General features: G+C 38.7%; 1 protein-coding gene and 1 long non-coding RNA gene across 2 annotated transcripts in view; one reads left to right on the forward strand and one right to left on the reverse strand.

Annotated features, from left to right (window-relative positions):
- The window catches only part of LOC133655852 (uncharacterized), an 88,652-nt gene extending 80,874 nt beyond the window's left edge, over positions 1–7,778 (reverse strand). Inside the window, exon 1 of the long non-coding RNA XR_009827058.1 lies at positions 7,471–7,778. This is a non-coding gene — a long non-coding RNA (uncharacterized LOC133655852). The remainder of the gene's footprint in view (positions 1–7,470) is intronic.
- Positions 1–22,352, forward strand: part of tgm2b (transglutaminase 2b) — an 80,548-nt gene that overhangs the window by 5,026 nt on the left and 53,170 nt on the right. The gene's annotated exons all lie outside the window — the stretch shown is intronic.

Genomic DNA, 22,352 nt, shown 5'->3' on the forward strand with positions numbered 1-22,352 from the left:
TGGTGTGGGCGTGTGGCACTGAACGGAGATGTTGACATGCGGAGTAAGCACTCTTCATTCTCTAGCAGGTGACTTTTCAAATGATGCTACATATAAGCAGTAATGCTACTTTTTATAGCAACGCTTTGGCCCCACACTTGACAAATTCCGGTTGTCTGTTCGACATATTCCCACTTGAAGCCAAACCACCGCCAGGCGATGGACCACCTGCTGTTTTTTGGGGGAATTAATTTTTCCTTCTTTTGTTACCAGATTCGCACCTTCTTTCTCTCGTATTACCGCTAGCATCACAGCTAACGTTAGCCATGTTGCTACCTCTCTGCTGCGCGAGGGCGTATACGTATGTGACGTATGACGTGACAGTATGTGACGTTTGTAGAAGCTGCGCTTGCTGTCTGTGAGAAGGAAAAACAGGAAAGAGCGAGGAGAGCCTGGAGTGTAATGCCAGCAGCTAAAAGCAACTGCGTGAGAACGCATACTCGAATATCACAATATAGTCATTTTCTATAACGCACAGAGACAAACCCGCGATATATCGCGCATATCGATATATCGCGCATATCTATATATCGCCCAGCCCTATTATATGTATGTATGTATATACTGTATATATATATATATATATATATATATATATATATATATATATATATATATATATATATGTATGTATGTATGTATGTATGTATGTATGTATGTATGTATGTATGTATGTATGTATGTATGTATGTATGTATGTATGTATGTACGTATGTATGTATGTATGTATATACAGTATATGTATGTATGTATGTATATACAGTATATATATGTATGTATGTACACTATATATATATGTATTTGTATATATATGTATGTATATGTATATATATGTATGTATGTACACTATATGTATATGTATACATATGTATGTATGTACAGTATATATATATATGTATATATATGTATGTATATGTAGATATATGTATGTGTATATATATATATATATATATATATATATATATATATATATATATATATGTATGTATGTCTTTATGTATGTATGTATGTATGTATGTATATATATATATATATATATATATATATATATATATATATATATGTATGTGTATATATATATGTATGTGTATATATATATGTATGTGTATATATATATATATATATATATATATATATATATATATATATATATATATGTATATATATATATATATATATATATATATATATATATATATATATATATATATATATATATGTGTATATATATATATATATGTATATATGTATATATATATATATATGTATATATTAAGGCTGCAGCTAACGATTATTTTTCTATCGATTAATCTATAGATTATTTTTTCGATTAATCGGTTAATCTATAGATTATTTTTTCGATTAATCTATAGATTATTTTTCCTTTTACCGATTATTTTTTTATTCAAAATGAAGATGAAAAAATAAATGTAGGCCCGTTTTTTCAAAAGGCATGGCTTTTATTTACAAAAAAAAAGAAGTATGGCCACTCAGTCAACATTGACAACAACATGACTAAATATTCTGTAACAATGTAAACATTTAAAACTTTTAACATTTAACAAAATTAAAAGTAGCTTATTTGCTTTTTAATGTGCAAATATAAAAGTCAACATCCAGTGCAAATCTTAATATTCTGCAATAGTATAAGCATTTCAAAATTAAAAGTATTGCTTATTTTGCTTTAAAATGTGCAAAAATAAAGATAAACATCCAATACAAAAAAGTGCAAAACGAAATATTCTGTAACAACAGTGTAAACATTTCAACAAAAGTGAAAGTATTGCTTATTTGCTAAAATGTGCAAAAATAAAGATAAACATCCAATACAAAAAAGTGCCAATCTAAATATTCTGGAGCACTGTAAACATTAAGTATTGCTTTTAAAATGTGCAAAATAAACATCCAGTCCAACACAGTACACAATAACCAATTCTACTCATTCCAGTGAGTGTCTAACAGTTGTAATGAAGAAAGGTTAGCATGTCTACATGCTTTGGTTCTTTTCTTGTTTACAATATTCCCAGCAGCTGAAAATAGGCGCTCAGAAGGGGTCGATGTGGCTGGAACTGAGAGCTAATTAGCCTTCACCTCAAGCCAGGATTGCGAGTGAGCTGAGCTGCAGTTTAAGTTTCTAGAAGGTCAACGGGCTCATAGTGATGTTACTAGTAGTTGACTGGGTGGTGTTTATTATCATTTGGGGAGAGTCTGCTGCCTGATGCTCACCTGCTAAACACCTATCTGCTCCACGCTGAAGCGCTGACTACATGCGCTCTGAATACGCACTGCTGATTGGCTGATAATGCTTCGTGTGTACCAATCAGATGGTTGTGTGGGTGGGACAATGCTGCGTGTGAACCAATCAGATGGTTGTGTGGGTGGGACAATGCTGCGTGCTGAGACAGAGGCAGACGGAGCAAAGCAGCTTGTTAAGACTTTAGTTTTAGCTTAGAAACTCGTTCGGTACACCCCCGTACCGAACCGAAAGCCCCGTACCGAAACGGTTCAATACAAAACACGTACCGTTACACCCCTAGCAGATACAAATGACACATTCATGTTTTTGTGTAATGATGACAACGTATGCTCGCACGGACGATTGACTAGTTGATGGTTTTCCTTTCAAATGTTCGCTCATAGCCGTTGTGCTGCTATGATAGGCCATTTCCGCTCGACACAGTGTGCATACAACAACATTATTAGGCCGTTTATTGAAATACTCCCACACTTTTGACCACTTTTGGCATGCTTTTCCCCCCTCGCTCGCACCGCTCGCATCGTCTTCTTTGATCGTCTGCTTTGCGCTTCGCCATGACGGTAGTGTGACGTCATTATGCGACGCGTCGACGCACAAAAACGGCGTCGACGTATTTACGTAACCGATGACGTCGACTACGTCGACGCGTCGTTTCAGCCTTAGTATATATGTATATATATATATATATATAGAAATCTGCATTTAAAGAACTCCGGCTTTTTAGTGATTCCCAGAGCCCAAAAAAAGTCTGCGGGCTATAGAGCGTTTTCTATTCGGGCTCCAGTACTTTGGAATGCCCTCCCGGTAACAGTTAGAGATGCTACCTCAGTAGAAGCATTTAAGTCCCATCTTAAAACTCATTTGTATACTCTAGCCTTTAAATAGACCCCCTTTTTAGACCAGTTGATCTGCAGTTTCTTTTCTTTTCTCTTCTGCTCCCCTCTCCCTTGTGGAGGGGGAGTTGCACAGGTCCGGTGGCCATGGATGAAGTGCTGGCTGTCCAGAGTCGGGACCCCGGGTGGACCGCTAGCCTGTGTATCGGTTGGGGACATCTCTGCGTTGCTGACCCGTCTCCGCTCGGGACGGTTTTCCTGCTGGCCCCACTATGGACTGGACTCTCGCTGATGTGTTGGATCCACTGTGGACTGGACTTTCACAATATTATGTCAGACCCACTCGACATCCATTGCTTTAGGTCTCCCCTAGAGGGGGGGGTTACCCACATATGCGGTCCTCTCCAAGGTTTCTCATAGTCATTCACATCGACGTCCCACTGGGGTGAGTTTTTCCTTGCCCGTATGTGGGCTCTGTACCGAGGATGTCGTTGTGGCTTGTGCAGCCCTTTGAGACACTTGTGATTTAGGGTTATATAAATAAACATTGATTGATTGATTGATGAAAGTTTCTGGTAAATTTCCGGAAACTTTCCAGAAATTTACCACGGGAAGTTAAGCTTGGGAAGTTTGGAAATATTGACCATTTTTTGATTATTCAAAGTTGGGCACCATCCATGGGAATTAATGGGAATATATGGGAATTAATGGTGAATTACAATGATGATATATTATTGGGCACTTGTCTATATGCTGCTGCATCTTTGTGGCATTTCTGACGTAGCTCTTTGCACAGTATTTGCAAATGTACACAGCCTTTCCGGGGTGAAATGTCTCCACACATCAGATGGTGTACGTGGCACTATTAGGGTTCGCATGTACCCTGTACAAAGGACTCCCACAGGGAGTCCTTTGTACAGGTACAAAGGAACCTATTGTTATTGTAATGTTTATTATTATTATTATTATTATTATTATTCCGCAGCTTTGCGCACTACTTTGCCCCCCTTAACATGCTTCAAAACTCACGTGCCCCAAACACTTTAGTCAAAAAACCAAACCCCAAAAATCAAAATTGCGCTCTAGTGCCCCCTAGGAAAAAACAAAAACAAACTGCCTGTAACTCCCACTAGGAAGGTCGTAGAGACATGAAACAAAAACCTGTATGTAGGTCTCACTTAGACCTACAATTCATAATGACACATCATCTGGCAAAAACCAACAGGAAGTTGGCAATTTCCCCTTCAAGACAAAAAATGACTAAAAACACTAATTTTTGCGTCTTTGAGCTGTAATTTGACCCCCTTAAAATACTTCAAAACTCACCAAACTTTTCACACACATCGGGACTGGTGGAAATTGCGATCTAAAAAAAAGACCGAACCCCAAAATAAATAAGAGACAAAACTGAGACAAAACTGCTCCTCAGAGGAAAACTCAGACAAAACTGCTTGTAACTTCCGGTAGGAACGTCTTGTCTTAGAGACATGAAACAAATACCTCTATGTAGGTCTCAGCTAGACCTACATTTCATAGATTGACATCCTACAGCAAAAATCAACAGGAAGTTTGCAATCCCTCCTTAAAAACAAAATGTTTGTTAAAACCGGTCACCAAACATCAAACATGATCTCCTCTGAGCGCGTTTGTCGTTTCGGCTTCAAACTACTACAGGAGAGAGATTGAACCCTTCTGATTAAAAGTTGACGACGGCGTTTTGGAAGGTGCTACCGCTTTGATTTTACGAGCCTTCAAAGACCCGCAGCACTAAAGTTGCTCCGCTGCTGTGATTTTACGCGCCTTCAAAGAAAACAACCACTGTGCCGCAGCACCTAGGAAAAAAACACAGACACAACTTCCTCTAACTCCCAGTACGAATATCGTAGAGACACGAAACAAAAACCTCTATGTAGGTCTCACTCAGGACTACCACTGGAAAAAAGTATTGGGACACCTAGGACTAGCACCAGCCAAAATGCAAACCCGACCAACGCTGCTTGCAGCTTTAATTCTGTTTGTATTTATTTATTCTTGTAAAACACTAATGCAATGCCACAAACAGATATAAATAGTCAGCAAAAAAACTGGAGTAGTCTTTAAAAATATTTTACTGATGGTCAAATGAATATAAATAGGCTAGATGAATAAATGAACACTCAATCAGCATGCTAAATCCAACTATAACCTACATTCTTGTATGACAACAGAATGGCTAGCACAGGGGTCGGCAACCCGCGGCTCCGGAGCCGCATGCGGCTCTTTGACCACTCTGATGCGGCTCAGCTACATACTTGCCGACCCCCCGATTTTCCCAGGAGACTTATGGATCTCAGTGTCTCTCATAAATAACTCCCAGGGAAAAAATAATCCTATTTAGACTATAAATACTAGATAAAGGGCGTGCCCTGATTGCACTGCAGTAATTGTCCTCTACAGCATTTACATACAGCGTGCCAGTCCAGCCGCATGTTGCATGTTGTTATTAATCGCACACACAGGAGACAGCAAAGCATACTTACTCATCAGCCACACAGCTTACACTGACGGTAGCCGTATCAAACAACTTTAACATTGTTACGTTACAAATATGCGCCACACTGTGAACCCACACCAAAAAAGAATGAAAAACACATTTCTGGAGAACATCTGCACTGTAACACAACATAAACACAACACAACCATTACCCAGAATCCCATGCAGTCCTAACTCTTCCGGTCTAGATTATACACCCCGCTACCACAACCCCCCCACACATCAACCCCCCCCCCCCCCTCTCCTTGCGTTGGTTGAGCGGAAGAGTTAGTGCTGCATGGGATTCTGGGTATTGGTACCGTCAGTGTAAGATGTGTATTGGTACCGTCAGTGTCAGATGTGTATTGGTACCGTCAGTGTAAGATGTGTGGTTGCTGAACTAGTACGGAAGAGTTAGTGCTGCATGGGATTCTGGGTATTGGCACCGTCAGTGTAAGATGTGTGGTTGCTGAGGTAGTACGCCTTGCTGTCACTTACGTGTGGTCAAGCAGGTACACTGTTAGGGCAGACTGTAGAGGGCGGTGTCATCACGCTCTGATATTCGGGAGTCTCCCGGGGAAAAATGAGAGGATTGGCAAGTATGACGCTTTCAAGCGCCATTCATTCAAAACTCGCGGGCTGCACTAACATCAAATGTCCACATTAAAGTGCGTGCCGGTGCGTGTGTCGGAGACCCCTGGTTAACATAGCACAAAGCATTTAAGCTCTGCATGCAGTGTTTTCATTTTAAATTGTAAATTTTTTTTGTGGCTCCCATCACTTTCTTTAATTTGTGAAACTTGCCAAAATGGCTCTTTGAGTGGTAAAGGTTGCCGACCCCTGGGCTAGCAGAACAGAAGGCAGAGGAAACTACACATTTTGATTTAGTATTTGCTAGTTGAACTTTACAGATCACAAAAAAGGTAAATTCGGATCGCTAGCGTTGTTAGCATAAATTAATGGGATTTAACATAGAGAAAATTAGCATCACGGCTAACAGAGAAATATTTTCGGTTCATTATGAGACTGGTGGTGGTACATAAACCTAGCTAGCTAGAGATATTGGCCCCAAAATCATTTAACAAGTACAGGAACAGCTAGCTAGCTTGAGTGGAAGTCTGCTGGAGTAGTCTGCAGTCATACAGTAACAAGCAATTACACCTCTATTAAACTTCAATACCATAGATCAATATATTTACCCCGGTAATATCATCTACACTTACCTGATTGGATGAAGTCCTTGGGCTCAAATACTAGTGTGGCCTCAATAGCCCTGCTGTAGCGTGTAGCATGCTGGGAATTAATTGTGCATGTGACGGAAGAATGCACTGCACATGTGATGGAGGAATGCACAGTGCAGGGTTGAAATTCTACTGAATTTGCATTAAATTAGGTTGTTTTAGCTAAAATTACAATACAATAAAATGCCGGACAAACAGACTTAAGAACACTTTTTACCCGAAAGCAATAGTGTCGCTGAACACAAGACAAGAATGACTGTGCATGTGAGCTGTGTGCTTGGTATTTTTATGTATTTCATGTATTTTTATCTATTTATCTATGTTCTTATGTTTTTATGTGTTATTATGAATTTGCACTAAATTAGTTTTGCTTACAATTTTGTTGTAAAATGACAATAAAGATATATTCTATTCTAATAATCATGCTGCAAGATCAATGTTTATTCCCTTTAATTTCCCGTTAATTCCCATATACTCCCGTTAATTCCCATGGAAAGTTTCCAACTTTGAATATTCCCGGAATTTTGCAACCCTAATCACTGGTACCCTTTGGTGTTAAAAAAAATGGACAAATAAAAAAAAACAAACCTGTTTGCGATCCTGCGTGAGGCTTTTATCTCCACAATTTTGGTTTGACTTCTGAGGCGCACGTAACCAGAATGTTTATGATGAAATCCACTCCATAACGCCACCTGTGTTCCAGCAGTGGCTCCTTGCATAAGGCATCCAATTGAACAAGTCTAATTACATGGGTGTTCCTCAAAGACAGGAAACATCACAGGCAGACAGAGTTTGTTTTGCTAAAGTTGACTGGGGTGTTGACCTTAAAGCTACAGAGGCGTGCTTGTTTGTTGTATTGCCTTATACGGCAAATTTGGGCCTCGGCTGCTCCGATTAAGACTGCCCAATTCCTCAGTGTGGGTAACATCCCACAGATGCGTGGGAGGCCGTGTATGCAAAGCCACTATCAAAGCAGAGAATTGTATTTGATATCAGTGCTGCTGGAGAGTTACATGTATTTGATCTGGCTTTTGTTAGGTGCTAATCAACATGACAGCTCCTTTTAAATCAAGTGTGCAGACCCCCGCTGAGGGGATGATGACCCCTTCCCATTTAAGGGTTTATATTTAGGTCACACACCATCATGTGGTATTCATCTTTGCAATTGTTCCCACACACTATAATCTTAGACACTGCTTTAGACTTCGACAAACGTTAATGATCCACAAGGGAAATTGTTCCCCACAGTAGGTCAGTTATGCTAGGTTCACACCAACGGCGCTTTGACGGCGCTTTAAAGCGGCATGCAAAGCGGCGTTAAAGCGTAACAAAGCGTGATTAAAGCGTGAGGGTCGTAATGGATCGTGGGAAAGCTTGTAGTGAAGCGGGACATGCGGCAAGTTCGCCAAAAATGTTTAAACGGTTTAAAAAAATTCGGCGCTCTGTCAAGAATGGAATAAAGCGCCGAGAGCGTATCAAAGCGTGACAAAGCGTGACAAAGCTCAGCAAAGCTAGACTCAAAGCGTAGGAAAGCTTAACAGATCTTGGTTCAAAGCGCGGACCCCAGTCTACAACTACAAATAGGAAGTGACTGTGATATTGACTAGTGACATTGAAACTTTATGTAAAACCAACACAGGATTACAAATCCATTCTCTTTTGCATCATTGCCTTTTTTATACGATGATCATTGTTTCTGTACTTCTGTGAGTTTGCGGTTTGATGTTACAGTTTGACATTACTGTCTATAATTTTTCTGTATGAAAATGTAAACAAAAATGGTTCTTAAATTTCTACTTTGTGGACAATGTTGATCTACTCTCTTGTATCATCGCATACAACATAATGTACCCTTTGTCATATGAACCCCACATTATGTAACCTGATTGGTGAACAGTGATACTATTTGTGCTTTTTTGTTTGGTCAAGTTTTTTGCTTGCTGTACATGTTGATACCATCTTCCTTAATAATAAAGAGAATATGTTACGTTTAAAAGAAATACCTTTTATTATTGTCAACTAGCATAAGAAATGAAAGATAGATATTTATTAAGATGACAAAGAAATAAAAGAAATGAAGATATAAAACATAATATAACGGAAAAAAAAGAGAAATTGAAAAAATAAATGAATATAAAAAATGTGTGGAAACAGTATACTGAGTTTTTCACATTTTTTTTTAACTTATTTGTTTATTATATTTCTCTTTTTTATTACATTATGTGTTTTATCTTGTATATAATAAAACAAAAAGAGAAATCAAATAAATAGATAAATCTAAAAAATGTGGGGAAAACTTAGTATACTGAGTTTTTCAATTTTTTTTTAACTTATTTGTCTATCATATTTCTCTTTTTTATTACATTATGTGTTTTATCTTGTATATAATAAAACAAAAAGAGAAATCAAATAAATAGATAAATCTAAAAAATGTGGGGAAAACTTAGTATACTGAGTTTTTCACATTTTTTTCTTATTTTTTTGTCATATTTCTCTTTTTTATTATATTATGTGTGCGCACGCAATTCATTCATCAAATTCACAAAATAATAATTGCATCAAAGCGTAATAAAGTTCAATAAAGCGTAATAAAACGTATCAAAGCGTGATTTAAAGCGTATCAAAGCGGCATCAAATCCTGAGGAACGGTAACAAAGCGGGAAATAATTCGTATCAGAGCGTATCAAAGCATAACATTACTTCGGAGATCGGGATATTTGTGGAAAAATTGACAAAAATGACGGCGCTTTGCTCGCCGCTTTAAAGCGCGGCAAGCGCCGTTGGTGTGAACCAGGCATTACAAAGGATGGAAAGGATAATGCACACATTTTTATTTGTATTCTTTATTAGACTCTCTAAACCTACGGAGCCCCTAAAGCAGGGGTCTCAAACTCGCGGCCCGCGGGCCAAATGCGGCCCGCCGGACGCTAGTTTGAGGCCCCCGCCTTGATATGAAAGTTTAATGTTAGTGCGGCCCGCGCGAGTTTGACATGGATGCTGTATGGTATCATGTACCCAGAAATGACAGCTTAAAGCTGTGTGCACACCGGACACAATTGACACGATTTTGTCCCGCCCATACGCGAGCGAGCCCGCCTGTTTTGCTTTTTCTCTTATCATCCATGACTGAGATCACCACCATCACTGCGCTGTACTGCTCTGAAAGTCCGAAGCTCCGCTGTCATTTCTGGGTACATGATACCCTCTGGAGGCGTCACATTCTCCCTAGTTCTCCCTATAAACGTGCATTTTTTTCACACTGACAGGCTCAGATAGTTACAATAAGTGTCCGACAACATACTAGAAAGGAGAAATGAACGTATGTCTACCTTTAGCTTGAGATCGCTGTTTGTTGTTGTTCTGCTGCTGTGTGGACTAAAGGGGTGTTCACAGCAAAAGCGACAAAAATAATCGCAAAATACTCAAAAATACTCCCATGGTCAGTAAACGGCCGCCGGTAAACTGTGGGGTTTTCCCCCAGTTCTCTCCTTCAGTGCTGCTGCTCTGAGCCGGCTGCCTGCCAGCTAGCAGTGGTTCAGTCCTCCGGTCCAGTCCCGCGAAAAAAATAAACAACCTCCGGTCTGCATTGACTTTGTATGTAATCTCGTCGGTTTTCCCCCGGTTCTCTCCCTCCGAAACTCCCGGTCAGGTAAACCGCCAGCGAACTCCGGTCCAGTCCCATTCCCCCGGTCAGGGGAAGTTCACAGGGGATTCACCGGCTCTCTCCTCCCGGTCAGTAAACAGGGGATTCACCGGCTCTCTCCCTCCAGAGCCGGCTGCGAAACATAAACTCTCCTGGTCGTTAAACGGTTGTCGGTAAACTCTGTCTTCCATAAACTGCAGCGGGCACAGCAGCCTGCAGGACACCGCACAGGACCTGTGTGCAGTAACGTTATGAGACTCTCCACACTGATTGGCTCTCGCAACAAACAGCGATCTCAAGCTAAAGGTAGACATACGTTCATTTCTCCTTTCTAGTATGTTGTCGGACACTTATTGTAACTATCTGAGCCTGTCAGTGTGAAAAAAATGCACGTTTATAGGGAGAACTTATAATATAAATATTAAACGGCCACCACAAACACTTTGTGTTTCCATGGTTTCTGACGTTCAACCAATCACTAACTGTGCCGTGCTCGACGTCATATGCAGGCGCAGGACCCTGAGCCAATCTGGTACCAGCGGAAATTACGTTCTTTGTACGTCAGCTAAACACTAAAACTTAAACTTCAACACAACAGCGATACCTAGTGAAATTATATATTACACAGCCCCAAACATGTCTTTCTCAAAGCCTGCAGTGAAGAGAAAGGTTGGTGATGAGCACAGACAATTTCAGGAAAAGTGGGAAATTCAGTATTTCTTTGTGGAGCACAGGGGCACTCCGACGTGTCTTATTTGCACAGAGAAAGTTGCGGTGCATAAGGAATACAATTTGAAACGTCATTACACAACTAGACATGCTGAGGACTATGCAAAATACCAGGGAGATGAGAGAGCCAACCGAGTTGCCAATCTTAAAACATGTCTACTGAAGCAACAAGATTTTTTTAAGAAAGTAACCAAAGAGAATAACGCAGCAGTCGAAGCTAGCTATGTGGTTAGTGAGATGATTGCTAAAGCAGGAAAGCCATTTACAGAAGGTGAATTTGTCAAAAAGTGCCTGTTACAGGCTGCAAGTATTGTCTGTCCAGAAAAGAAAGGTCAGTTCAGCAACATCAGCCTTTCTGCCAACACCGTGGCAGAGCGCATTTGTGACATGTCAAGTGACATTTATGATCAACTGTGTGAGAAAGCAAAATGTTTCAGTGTATACTCAGTCGCTCTTGATGAGACCACAGACATCACTGACACTGCCCAGCTCGCAATATATGTCCGTGGTGTTGATGACAATTTTGAAGTGACAGAGGAGTTGCTCACAGTAATGCCAATGCATGGCCAGACCACCGCTCAGGAGATATTTCACCAGCTGTGTGATGCCATTGAGAATGCCGGTTTTTCATGGAAGAGATTTGTTGGGATAACAACTGATGGAGCGCCATCAATGACAGGGAGGAAAAATGGACTGGTGGCACTTGTTCAAAAAAAACTGGAAGAGGAGGGTGTGGAGGAAGCCATAGCTCTGCACTGCATTATCCATCAGCAGGCCCTTTGCAGCAAATGCCTGAAATTTGACAACGTGATGTCTGTTGTTGTGCAATGCATCAACCACATCAGATCCAGGGGCTTAAAACACAGAAGGTTCCGTGCTTTTTTAGAAGAAATGGAGTCAGAATATGGGGACGTGCTTTACTTCACCGAGGTACGTTGGCTCAGCAGGGGAAACATGTTGAAGAGATTTTTTGAGTTGAGAGCAGAAGTGAAAGTCTTCATGGAGAAGAATGGGGTGGCTGTTCCTGTGTTAAGTGATCCTATATGGCTCATGGACTTAGCTTTTCTTGTTGATGTCACGCATGAGCTTAATGTACTGAACAAGAGGTTACAAGGCCAGGGGCAACTTGTCAGTGCTGCCTATGACAATGTGAGAGCATTCTCCACAAAACTTATGCTATGGAAAGTTCAGCTATCTCAGACAAACCTTTGCCATTTCCCAGCATGCAAGGCACTTGTGGATGCAGGCACACCATTCAGTGGTGAGAAGTATGCTGATGCCATTTTGAAGCTACAGGAGGAATTTGACCACAGATTTGCAGACTTCAAGACGCACAGAGCCACATTTCAAATTTTTGCGGACCCCTTCTCCTTTGATGTGCAAGATGCCCCTCCTGTGCTTCAAATGGAGCTCATTGACCTGCAGTGCAACTCTGAACTCAAAGCCAAGTTCAGGGAGGTGAGTGGAAGAGCAGACAAGCTTGGGCAATTTTTGAGAGAATTGACTCCCAGCTTCCCTGAGCTTTCCAGAATGTTCAAGCGGACCATGTGCCTTTTTGGGAGCACGTACTTGTGTGAAAAGCTCTTCTCCACCTTGAACTTCAATAAGTCCAAGTACAGGACCAGACTTACTGATGAGCATCTTCAAAGTCTACTGAGGGTCTCAATTGCTTCCTCCCTCAAGCCAAATGTGGCTCGGCTATGCGAGAGGAAGCGCTGCCAGACCTCTAGCCAAAAGTAGGCAAGAGAAGCCATGTTCAGAACAGTTCATGTTGAAAGTTTCATTAATGTTCATGTTAAAGGTTAAATAACTGTTAATACTGTTAATTTGAATCTGAAAAAAAATAATTTCTCTACCCACCAACTATATGTGGTTTCTTAAGTTTTTCTTATTTGCTGTTTTATTATTATTTTATTTATTTATTACTGATTGATTGATTTATTTTCTTTATTCTTTATTTGTTTATTTATTTTTTCATCTTATTTTGTGTAGAAAATTAAAAATTAAGATATTTGAGAACAGTGGAATGTTTTATCAGAGCTTTTCTTGTGGAAAACCGGAACCAAAGCACTGAAAAAGTGTAGGGTATAGCAGAAGCAAAAGCATTGAAGACAGTTTTTTTTTTCTTTTTTTTTCTGTTTTTAATAAATGCGTTTTTTTTGTTGAAAACCTGATGCGGCCCAGCCTCACCCAGACCCTAGCTCCAGTGGCCCCCAGGTAAATTGAGTTTGAGACCCCTGCCCTAAAGGGACATGGAGGGGAAAAAAATGTTTTGCGAGATCTCGCAAAAGTTTTTTTTCCTATGTCAGTGAACCGGAAGAAAAACAGACACAGCGATGGAGGAGCTCACCCATCATCCGTGGGAGAAGTTTATTGATTTTGTAGTGGATTGTCCGAAGCTTAAACAGGCAACAAAAGTAGTTTAGTACAACAAATTTATTTACCCATTATCAGAAGTGCAGGTTGAATTAAGTTGTCCGTGCAAGCAGACACAAGTTACTCCAGAGCACACAAGACACACACAAGCCAAAATCACCCCCGAGTTCCGGTCTTCTGCCATTCATTTATATGTCTGTTGTGCGTCATCGTTCCTTATCAAATGCGTCAATGTCTTGTTTTGCTTTTCCTATCTGTTCCATAACAACTCGAATTCTGTAGACAGGTTGGCACGACTCAATATTCACTTTTGTCCCACAACTGGTCCATTCAATGGCACAAAAATACAAGAGTATTGAAAATGAGCGGACATTCTTAAAAGACAAGAAATATAGGTCAAAAGGTCAGAAATTCTACTACATACCCGCCTTCCAGGGTCTTAAGACCCTGGACCAAAACAATTTCTGATATAGACCACTAACTTAAATCTCTACCGCAGATAGAGGCAAAAACCTCAATGTTTTTATACGAGGCAAAAATTCCGTCTATGACCCTCCTTCAGAGCGATCGCTGTTACCAGCCTGCAGTAAAACCATCTCACAGAACACAATTAGTGGCCTACCCTTTGATTTAGTAAGGGAATAACAAATACTTTGATCATGGACATCATTGAACATAAATAGATGAATGTATATAGACTTATGACTGTAAGACATTTTGCAAAAATATTTTTCCCGGCATTTGCAATGAATGTAGTTACCAATATTGTTAATTATCAATTGATTTTGAACACACAACTGAATTTCGTATGAGTCCATGTTCGATTAGTGCTCGTATGGATGGCTCGGTGGTGCCTCAGGCTGATGGCCTGCCGACACCTCGTTGGGCTTTTGGCTGCCTTGGTGAAGAAAGAGATCCACTCAAACAGTCTGTCTCTCTTTGGGGTGTGGTTCAGTCCATTGGGCAGACTGTTCAGTGGCATGTGCGTGCTGGCCGAAATTGGGGAAAACTCAGGTAGAGTTGGAGCTGTGGGGGCTTTGGGGAAGGCTGGGGCAGAGTATGGGGCGTGGGGCTTTGGTCCAGGCCCTCAGCTTGCTTCAGGCCTCCTCGCTGCTTCGGCACTTCTTTCCACAGCTGCTGGAGTCCCGGTGGACACATTGGCTGGCAACCTTAGTTGTTCTCGTCATCGCTGGCAAGGTGTTGTCTCTCCTCTCGGTTCCTTCCAGTCAGGTATCGGGTGTTGGTCCTGGATCGGCTTTGACCGTGCCCCTCTTAGCGAGTGTAAGGGAATCTGGAGTGGCTGCTTTCATCCTCAAATCTGCACAGAGGAACTGGCACACAAATTCTACATTTTGCAAACTTACCATTTTGGTCTCATGGTCTTTCCACCTTCCTAGGAAGCTGCCGGTCCTGAGAAGTGCTGATCTTGTGACTGAAGAAGATTAACCTGTTTTCTTAAAATAGGTGCCGTTGTTTGACCTAATCTTTTTGGGGAAACCATGTCGGGATATTAGATCATTCACAAAATATTTCATTACTGAATTGGCACCCTCCTTTGAGGTTGGGGTTGCTTTCGCCAACCACTGCAATTGTCAATCTAAATCATTACGTTCCTTTATCCTTGTACCGGATTGATCATATCGATTTAATAAAACCTCAACACGCTCAAACTTGACCCAATCCAAACTCACCTCCCCCCCCTGTCCCTCTCACAGGGACAGTGTTAGTCGTAGTAATAGTAATAGTAATAGTAGTAGTAGTATTAGTAGTTTCAGAAACATCCAAGAAAAAGAAAAGGCAGCTGATAGTCAAGTGCAGCAAGAACAGAGGCGGAGGACAGGTCATGTTTGAGGTCACTGTTCGCTTTTGCAATAGTACTTTGATATTTTACAACACCTAGTGAACTATTGTGGCCTCAATAATTCACTAAATAGTTGTATTTAATTTAGTCTATCTATGATGGGACTATGCACAGAAACATTAAGTTCAGAAACAGATATGTTCTGTACTAGATTATATCTAAATAGCTACTTTCCATCTGTAGTCCCTGGCTACCTAAATTAAAGGGGATCCACAAATCAAGCAATAAAATTATGACACTAATTAATCATAATAAATATATACATTCATAATAATCAATAATTAATCAAAAATAATCATACTGTAGCATGTAATCAGATTAAGAGAAATCCTAAAATGCCCCTTCATGGACACATACTTAACATACAATACAACCACACCTTATTGACATCATCACACAAAGACAATACATGCTCTTGTTCACATCTGTCATCATTCATAACAACAACCAAGATTTTAACAGTCATACCTCAAAATTTACAACAAAAATGCTCTCATGGATAAATATAATACTCATTAAATTGATGTGTCAACATAATGCCCCTCTTAGTGACCGTGTGAGCAGCCTTGATTGCTCCAAAGCCACTTTTTTTTTTTTTTTCAAATTTTCTATTCCTTTTGTTATAACGTGGAGAAGGCTAATTGGTCTGTACATGTTCTGGTCTTCTTTATTTCCTGCTTTATGGATTTAATCATAGTAGCAGTTTCTCCACGTGGTAGGTAAAGTGTTTTCCGTTATTGATTTATTTATCAATCGTTGTTATACAAGCAATAATACAATCCTTATATGTTTTTAGGAAGATAGTGTCCAACCCATATATATACATCTAGATCGTGAGTCTGATAATGCAGTGAAGATTTTGTTTAACTTTGTTTCATTTGTTACTTCTAAAATGAGTCCATCCTGAATAAATGACAATTATTTGCACTGATTTTGAGGGATTTTTATTCAGGGTTTGTACAGACTGGATGAAATGTTCATTGAAATTATTACTTATGTCCAGACTGTCTGCGATAGTAGCGCCATTGATATTTAATGTTATAGTGTTGTTTCTTGTTTGCTCTCTTCCCGTAAGTTTGTATCTGGTTTTCCATAACTCTCTATTGTTCCCTTTTGCAGCTCTGATTAATTGTAAATGAAAGTCAGCCTTAGACTTCCGCATAAACATTGTAACTTTGTTCTTCCAAACTTTTAAAACATACGATCTGTATTTAGACCTGTTATAATTGCTCTTTTGAGAGCTGAGTCCCGATGTCTTTATTAGAATCCAAATTGTGTTATTAATCCAATGGTATTTTTATTTTAGCACTCTTCTTTCTGGTTTTGTATTCGTGTATTTACAGATGTTCTCTTTAATTTTTGTCATCCAATTGTAATTCTAGTAGGGCTGCTTATCCTTTGTATCATGTAGAAGCCGTTTATAATATCCTTAAGTTTCTTTCTACGCGTCTTATTTAACCAGTCCAGATTAACGTCCCCCATGACGTTACTTCTTTCATACTATGCTGTTTGAGGATGTCTGAAAATGATTCAAGAAAAATGTCTTTAGCTGTGGTCGGTCGGTATACTACAATTACCTTGAAATACATTTCTGAGGAACATGTGATTTTAATTTCAACATACTCAAATTGATCTACTTTTAATGTTTTCCCTTTCACAAATCATAATTCCTCCCCCCTTTGTCACTCGATCTGTCTTTTCTGTAATCTTGTCCCCCGGGACATTAATTAGAACGAAAGGTGTTGTGGGTTTTAACCATGTCTCTGATAGACTAGGTAATCCGGATTAGAGTCTGACAGTAACTGCTGTATTTGTTCAGTATGTTTCCTGTGGTAGAAAGTTTAATAATGCGGACACGTTTGTTACTGAATACTTTCTACAGACTTCTGTCTCTCTGCGACTTTGTGTATGTAATAAGCAACTATAATTTTTTGATATGCTTAAATTTTATTTTAGCTCAGCTGTTGTGTAGCTGCTAGCTCTTTGTAGCCTACAGCAGGAGTGTCCAAATTGCAACCAATAGCTATGTTTTTAACAGACAACCGAAATAATTGAAAATGTGGTATTAGCGTATCGGTTCAATCAGCGGCAGCTACGCCCTGTTTTATCATTTGACCTAAATTTTTGGTTTCGTAGGCAGGACAGAGGGAACAATGTGGGTCATTAGTTGTCCATCTTATACCATTCTAATTGTTGTAAGGATAGTTCACATGAGCGGCCATACCTTGAGTCCCACCATATATGAGTCAAAAGGCTCCTATTATGAGTCGTCTAATTGGTGATCATACACTTTGGCGGTTTGGGTGGCAGGACACACGGACGCACCTCTGTCAGCAAGTGCTAGGACAGTTGGAGCAGTCCCCGTCTTCCACTCATTCCTGGGAGGCGTCCCCAGTAGTTGTCAGCTGATGTCGTGCTGTCAGGCAACATCAGGAAGTTCCTTCTGTGCAGTATTGAATTGTCAGGGCACAGTTCGTAAGTAGGTCATTACAAGGTGTGTGCAGGTTGACCACAAAGGAATGCTTCAAAGATTGTGTTGAACATTGTCCGTTGACACTTATGTCCAGCAGGGGTCTGTTTGTATCCTGCTGTTCGTCCTGCTGTCACACCTGTATTTTTTGTGAGCATGTTCTGGCTACAACTTTGGAGCTTGTCTTGTTCAGATTGGCAGTCCCCCGGCTGCACATCCTTTCCACCCTCGCTTGACCTAGCACAACCGTGGCTACCACCCAAGTCCGTCTGAATGGTTTTACGTTTTGTTGAGGTTTTTTCCTCCAGAATTTGGAACTCAAAACATGTACACCCATCGTTTTCATATCCTCTCGGTTAGTTCAATTTGCATATCACGTTTTAAAATTACAGTCTTAACTATCCCATTAATTGCTAATCAATAACCTTAATTCAAAGATTATACATACTACTTCATGTGTATTTAAGTACCCTTTTAATTCACTTAAAGATTATCTATAAGTTCATTTAAACTATCATTTGTCTATCAGTAGGCGCGAGCAAGCTGTCATGCTTGCACTCTGACCTCCCGCTGTGCGTGATACTCTCCAAAACAAAGGAATGTTTTTATTCACGTTTCTCCTTATCTTTCAGCTAATCTTTTAATCTTTTAATCTTTTAACTTTTAACGTCCGCACTGTGTTTATTTGTATTGTCTGCATTTTAATTTTGCTTTTATTTTCTTTCTTTTCTCTTTGTTGCATGAAAAACGCCGCACAAACATATCCTTGCCTTGCCCGTCTCCGACTGGTTATCTAACCTATTCACAACAAACATACAAGGCCATGCTCTAAGCGCCATGCCTAATCACACTTCTCCTCTTTTTTTTTTTAATTTATTTATTTTTTAACTTTACATATCGGCTCTTATTCTAATTATTAATGTAGGCTGTTATTTGTAATTATTATTCAACACTATTCACAGCAAACAGTTGTAAAGTTATAGTTATTCGCATTATACTCTCAAAATCTATAGCTAACTGAAAGCTGTTGAGATTTGGTTTGCCTCCTTTATCTCAGTGGCCTAGTGGTTAGAGTGTCCGCCCTGAGATCGGCAGGTCGCAAGCCCAAAACCCCGGTCGAGTCACACCAAAGACCACAAAAAACTTGGGAGCCAAATCACCAAACATGATTCCCGGGCGCATGGTATGGTGTACTGCAATGTCTAAATAAAACTATAAATTACTCCAAACTAAAATGTCAGACTGCACTTTAAAGTTACTTTTATTAAATTAATTTCCAAACTAACCACCACCACAGCAGACATCTTCCTCAATCCTATCCCAATACTCCCATAAATTAGAAAGGTGTTTCACAACAGTGGTTAAGTAGTTATTTTAAGTATTAGATCTCAATATGTAGAAATTAATAAGACTAAATTTGCCCTAGTGTGTGAATGTTGTCTGTCTATCTATCTGTGTTGGCCCTTTGATGAGGTGGCGACCTGTCCAGGGTGCAAAGTCAAATTGTGAAACAAAAATTAAAGTTGAATCAAGTGGAAATTGACAGAGTATATGAACTACATTCTTGAGAATAATAATTGATCATTAATATGTTGGAAGCCACATATTGAACATATTAAAGAAAAATATCCAAATCCATTGCTATTCGGTATAAAGTAAAACACATGCTGAATAAGCAATGTCTGCACATGTTTTATTATTCATTTATTTTTCCATATGTAATATTGTTTTGAAGTTTGGGGAAATGTTTATAGAAGAATTATAGACCCAATACTTAAACTTAAAAGGCTCATTTCAATATTACACAAAGCATTATTATTATGATCATATCAATCCATTTTTTAAGTCATAATGTGTTAAATGTTCAGATAATTTAATTTTAAAACAATTGCAATTATGTTTCCGAGTAAAGAACAACAGCCTTCCAGTTTGTATTCTTAGCTTGTTTACATTATGAGGAGACACTATCATTTACGGGAGGTATCGATTTTTGAAATAGGTCAAGTAAAATAAAATAAAAACACAAATGTATTTCAGTTTTAGGAGTTAAATGATGTACCATCCTCAGTGATGAGCTGAACACATGTAGTTTTTTGTTATGGTTTAAGAGACCCTTGAAAAGTAAAGTTTTTTAACATTATAAAATATAGTAACAATTACTTTCATCTTTTAACGTTGATGTTCCAGGTAATTTAATGTTCAGTAATTGTATATCATAGGCCAATATAAGCTTTGGCTTCCGCCTATTCTTTTTTTTTTTTTTTTTTTTTCGGTCATTCTTTTTTCTTTTCTTTTCTGTGTGTAAATGTGTATGATTGTTAATATGTCTAATTTACTGTTAAACTGCTCACACAAATTGGTTGATGGTTGATTACATGACCAAAATAAACTTATTTCATCTATTCATTCATTATCTATCGCACTCATAGTTTTATTCCATTTTGCATGTAATTATTCCTATTGATTTCTTCCCCTTTCACTCAAACAACTAAACAAACAACTAAACAAACTTGCAGCTAACCACAATCAACAGCATACTATTTACGAATCCAAAATAATCAGTCTTATAAAATAATTTTAGCTTTAGATATGATTTAGGGCAGTGGTTTTCAACCTTTTTTTTTTCCAGTAAATTAAAGAAATAAAATACAGCATAATGTCATTATTTTCTGATTTATTAAATTATATAACAGTGCACCATATTGCTCATTTGTTGTGGTCTTACTTGACTTATTTGGACAAACAAAAAATAAGAATAACTAAAACGTTTTAAAAATTAAATAGTGATTAAATTATAATAAAGATTTCTATACATATAATCAATCATCAACCTTCTTTGGATATTGCAATAGAGATCCATCTGGGCTCGTGAACTTAATTCTAAATATTTATTTTGTTGAAGAATTATTCTTCTATAATTATATTTATAAAGGATTTTGAATTGTCGCTATTTTAAAATATTTAAAATCTCAGGTACCCCTTGGCATACCTTCAAGTACCTCCCTTTTTTGTCCGAGCGGAAACACCATACCCTCCTTTGAGAACTACTGGTTTAGCCTATAAAAAATCCTTTGTCTCATACATCATTACACTGTACAACTCCTCTTTGGGGGGCTAGGATGACAGGGAATGCAAAACAATAACAGTGCAATACTTTTTTATATCATGGTCGTTAATGCCTAGTTTCTCTTTTAATAGAATCTATTTTGTTTCCATTTATACCCTTATTAGTTACTGTTTACTTTTTAGTTCTTCTTCCAAAGGGAACTCTCCTGAAGGAATCAATAACGTTTTATCTGTCTATCTATCTATCTATTACTAACCCGAGCACAATTCATGACGTCATGGTCATCTTGCAGACAGTTATTTCCATTTAGTTTTATTCTCTATTTGTAATTCTACATGCACCAATGTCACATAAAAATTTGCTTTCTTTGTTATTTATTGACATTATTATTTCTGGTTTACTTGCTGTCTGTTTACTTAAGTTCTCATATTTTGGTCTGTCTTCCTTCTGATTAGAATTTGTTTAACGCTTCTCTACGTTTTGTTTTGACAATGGCGCCGAGTGGCTCTTATCTGTACTTCTTCAGACTCTATGTTTCACAGATGCCCTTAGATGTATTAGAATATAAATTTAACTTTTATTTTATTGTGTGTTTATTCCTAAAAAAATTAAAATGTCAATGTATAATCAATTTATCTTTCTCAAATTTAAATTCAATATTATTAATTTATTTGTTGTATAACTATTAATTCAAAGTTACAATGTGTCCTAATCTATGATGTTTGTGCGTGTGTGTTTGTCTCAACTTCCACACAGAAACTGGATGGATCAGATAAGCAACAAGGCTGTACCAAAAAAAAAGTATACTAGACATATAAATGAATGATGAATTAAACAATGTTTCAATGTCCCACAATCCATATTTATTGATTGATATTTAAACGTGTAATTTTCCATATATCTATTATTTTACTGGACTTAGCAAGCACCTACTACTAGCACACTCTACAGACCGAGAATAACTGTTCAACCACACTTAGTAATGCCAAGCTAGATGCTAACTTAGCCTTACTATGCCTCAGTAAGCAAACTTTTGCTAACACAATGCTAACCTAGCTCAATGCTATCCTAGCTCAATGCTAACCTAGCTCAATGCTATGCTAACACAATGCTAACCTAGCTCAATGCTATCAGTGTCACTCCTCTTCGAACCAATGCCTCACGCAGCTGTCACTCACACAGCCTCGTCACACGCACACACTCTTATCTCAAAATGTCTCCCAGCTGAGACTATATGCGTCACACAGTCACTCACACACAGAGAATTTACCAGCACAGTTAAAAGTAAATGCAATAGACAACTAATTTTCTCATCCAGAAGCAC

This window comes from Entelurus aequoreus, linkage group LG01, assembly GCF_033978785.1.
Source record: "Entelurus aequoreus isolate RoL-2023_Sb linkage group LG01, RoL_Eaeq_v1.1, whole genome shotgun sequence".
Classification (NCBI taxonomy): Eukaryota; Metazoa; Chordata; class Actinopteri; order Syngnathiformes; family Syngnathidae; genus Entelurus; species Entelurus aequoreus.